Source organism: Salvelinus sp. IW2-2015, unplaced genomic scaffold, assembly GCF_002910315.2.
Source record: "Salvelinus sp. IW2-2015 unplaced genomic scaffold, ASM291031v2 Un_scaffold4147, whole genome shotgun sequence".
NCBI classification, from domain to species: Eukaryota; Metazoa; Chordata; class Actinopteri; order Salmoniformes; family Salmonidae; genus Salvelinus; species Salvelinus sp. IW2-2015.
In genome coordinates, this window is record NW_019945419.1 from 89,217 (window position 1) to 94,002 (window position 4,786).

The window sequence follows — 4,786 nt, forward strand, 5'->3', positions numbered from 1 at the left end:
CAGAGTCTGGACTACCGTTATTTTTCCCCATGATGCTGGTGTGAATATAACGGAGTCTGACTACCGTTTATGTTCCCCATGATGCTGGTGGATATAACAGAGTTATGGACTACCGTTATTTTCCCCATGATGCTGGTGTGATATAACAGGAGTTATGGAACTACCGTTATTTTCCCCATGGATGCTGGTGTGGATATAACAGCAGAGAATGGACACCGTTATGTTCCCCATGTGCTTGGTGTGAATAACAAGAGTCTGGACACCGATTATGCCCCATTGATGCTGGTTGTGATATAACAGAGTCTGGACTACCGTTATGTTCCCATGATGCTGGTGTGAATATAACAGTAGAGTCTGACAACAGAGGCAGAGATCTTGATTAAACGGCGGGGGAGGTTATGGAATGTCAGAATCAATTAATGTAAAGTTCTGACACGTTTCTAAAGACATGAGTCCGTGCTTTGCGGTGTTGTGTGATGTGTGTGTGTGTTTGTGCATTTGTGTATGTGGCACCACTATATCTATCTTATCTATTAGTTTATGTGCAATGGTGGGTGGGAAGTGAAGCTCCTGGGTATTGTCCCCATTTGATGGCAACTCTGTCAAATTCAATACTCTCCAATTACAGAATCATACACTCAATTGACTTTGGCGGACTGCCGTTTAGATACTTGCGGTGCGGGTAGAACAGCCAGAGTCACCCGTGAACAAGTCAGTATTCGACTTCCCAACCCATGTCTTGATGAGACATAACGCCTCGTTATTGTTGCGCGCAGATGTTGATCTCAGAAGTGGATTATCAAGGTTTGATATATCCACAGCTCAAAAGATTACTAAATGTATTTTTTATCTTGTCCTCGTTTTTTTCTCCAATTCTAAATGCCCATGCTGTGTCTCGAATAGAACCTTCAACTTGGCCCTTAAACCCATTTTCAGACATGAGTAATTTGAATGCACTACACAGTATCATTATAACTTCCCCTACAAATCGCATGTAATGTGATGTTTGGGAGTCATGATCTTCTCGGTAACAGTGTGAGATAGGGTGAAAACAATCGTACCTGATGAATTGATCTTTATACCTTCATACAGGAACTGGCTTGTGGTCTTAGCATTCACCTTCTGAGTTTTGCTTGCTCAATATAAACAGAGAGGAGGTAGCTCTCGTGGAGCTAACCGTGTATACTATTCGCCCATGATGCTGGTGGAATAGAGGACACTGGGCAGTTTTAATAGCTAAGGGATGTAATGCTGGGCTGGTGTGTTACCCCACAACCTGTCTCTTCTGACATCAGCTTTAGGGATGTAATGTGGGCTGCTGTGTTACAGGCAACCAACTCACTCCTCTACATCAGCTGGACTGTGATGTTATATACAAGTGCTCCCCATGAGAGTTCTGGTGTACTACCTACTCAGCATATACCTTTCCCGTCTGATCAGACATAGGTTGGTGTGATATTACATTCAGAGGATGATGTGGTAATGCTAGTAGCGCTCTGTTATGTTCTCTCCCTGGATCGCATACTTGGTGTGAATTTACAGTGAGTTATCTCCCTTACTCCCTATAATATATCTAGTCCCCATGATGCTTGGTGATTGTGATATAATCGTGCCAGAGTCTGGTGTAATTGACTCACTCGGTTAGTTTTTCACAGCACATGAGCCATTGTGCCTGTGTCTAACATTTGTGTGTTGGGAAATTGATACAGATGCCTTAGAGTCTGTGATGATACTGTTATTATCTCCCACATGAATCTGCTGGCTGTCTACATTCGCTTAGGAAAATGTAATGCTGGGCTGTGTGTTTGTGATTATACAGTACTCAGAGTGCAGGACCGTGTCATCTGAGCCTCTTAATATTCATTCTGCGCATCTATGACGTAGGTTAGTATGGATGGCTGTGTATACCAGACGCATACCTGTTGCTCTTCTAAACATCGGACTTAGAGTAAGACTGTGCTGTGTGACAGCAATCCTGTCGTCTGTACTCTAACCAGTTTAGCTTTTTTCGGCGCCTGATGATGCTTGGGTTGCTGGTGGATGTACTAAGCTAAACAACATGAGACTCATTTGCTGACACTAGCAGGTTATTCTCGCGCCAATGTAGATGTGCTGGTGTGTTGGAGTGTTGTACCATATAACAAGACCTAGAGTCTGGTGTCATCTGTCCTAATCTATTTTCTTCGGGCGCCCTTCCCCCGCGCACTTTGATAGCTAGTGCTTGGGTGGTAGTTGATTGACAGCAGAGTACTGGTACAGCAAACCAACTCTACTCTGTGTCACTCAGTTTTTTCCCTCGCCATGATGCTTGGGCTTGTGTTACGCAAGCAACCTGTCTCTGAAAAACATGAGATCATACATGGTCGGACTACCGCTTTTAATGTGATGTCACACATGACATTGGTGATTGCTGGACCTCTGATAGTGACAAACAGAGTCCTGGTGTACTACCGTTTACTTTCTGCTCTCACATCTAGGTGTAGTGACTGGTTGATAGTGTCATTGAGCATGACTGAGGTAGTATGTAGCACATAGACCAGTTACTCTCCTTCCGCTCTCTGTGTCATGGCTACATTTTGGGCTGTGAGTAGTAATGCTATAGGTACTGACTGTAGTTAGTACCGATAACTGCCCGTCTGGTCTAACATCGGCTTAGAGCAATAGCGTTATTTCCCCCAGTGATGCTGTTGTGATATAACACGTTAGATAGTCGCTGGTGCTTTGGCTGTCCGGATTAAGACTGTACCGTTTATGTTCACTCGATCATGACTGTGCTCTGTGATTTCATATTAAAATCTCTATTTTTTGTAATTCAGCTAGGAGTCTAGTGGACCATGACTTATACGCTATATGTTGTGTACCCATGTAAGATTTGCTGGATTGTGAACTAGGAATAATGATAACCAGTAGAGTACAGGGCACACTGAGCCTATATTTTCACGCGCGCAGTGATTGATGTTATGTAGCTGTGGATATTTCATTTAACAAGCCAGAGCCTGATAGTATAACTCTGAAAGAAGCTCCTCGTTATTGTTCATCCTAATATTAGCATACCTCAATACTCGCGAGTCAATATTAAATCGTCACCTTATTTTTCGCTGAGTTCCTCATCTGAAAGTTGTAAATTCATTAAGCGTTAGCAGTCTCTTTGACTAACCGACCGCTTCATGTTCCACATCAAGATGTGGTTGATCATTGTTATACTAAATACATACTTTATACACACAGAGTAATGAGTCTGGGCTACCTTTATGTATTACTACTCAACTAGATGCAATTGTCAAATTATTTTACATTATCAAGAACAAGCAGTGTCCTGGCATAGGCGTACTCGCTGTGATGGTCCTACCCACTATGAGTGACCGGTCTGTTACACAAAGGAAAGGGGGTTGGGTAGTGAAAGAGCGGGAAGACTGAGAACAAAGGGAGAAAGCCATGCTATCGTAAATACAGTATCTTAGCATTCTTAAATACCGCCCAATTGTGGGAAAGGGAAATGTAATTAAATAATTTATTCTGAGCTGCGTCTTCGTAGGTTGTGTATGATTGCTGGCCGTGTCCAACAGGAGATCTGCCGTCCTCCGGAAAAGAATGTCTCTTGTTGGTAAATGAATATCGTTGTGATGTAGTATTCAATATCGACTTGTGGTAGTCTGAGAACTGAGACTTACCCGTCGATCCGTCTCTCCATTTTCCCCATGTGCTGGTGCATATATAACCCGACTTATGTGTACGAGTCTGCTGATCGGCTAACTCAACGGCAGGATGTCTCACTTCTTACTATACCGTGTGGTTAATTTTACCAGCAGCTTCATCGGGTTTCTGGTGTGAATAACAGCAGAGTAGGTATACCATCACCAACCGCTAAATTACTTCGCTCGCGCCACTGAGTTGCTCGGAGGTGTCGATATTATTAACTCTCTCGTGAAGTGTCTGACGTGTGTATTACACGTCTTCTTTCATCTAATACCGATCTTTAAGTTAAATGTTGGCGGGTCGTTCTCCACTCAGTGTGTCTCTGGAGAAGTGAAGGCTAACATTATTCATCAAGAGTAAGTATGGTCCTCTATCCATCATAGAACAGAATGCTAGGAGAAGAGACTGCGGGCGTCATAGTGTATTAATTACGTTAACTCATAACACCCGAGTCTACTATCCAACACACACACACACACACAACACCACAACAATGTTCCGGAACATAAACGTATCAACACCACACACTCTTAGGAATGTAGGTCGATGGGTGAGTCTCTCTGTCTATATGTAGAACTGATTATGAAGGTCAGCGTGTATTAGCTTAAGGCTCACTTTATGAGATAATAGAACACTTAATTCTCTCATTGGACGGGCTAAAAGATTGTTACTAAATATTTATATTCAGAACATTTAAATGCACAACCAATTCCTATTGTTGAATCTATGAGGCACCTAATAGGAAATTGCTGCACGAATGTTTTTACTCAACAATACTCACTGTTACTCCCGTCTCCCTGATAAACCTTAGGAATGTGTGATGTGGTTAGTCTTCTCACTACAATACACAGCTAATAATGTGTGTTTACAACAAATTCCCATGTTCACTGTCGAAGAGTCACGATACCATGTCTCAAGAATGTAGCATGCTAATCAACAGTCCTTCTACGACGAACTAGTGAGAGTGGAAACAAGTACAGTGGTTCGATTGAGCGAGACTTCCAACGCATATTTCAACTCAACCTGAGTTCATAATACACGATACGTAATGATACCTCATGTTGTTGTTTCCCTGCTCCCCACCAAGATG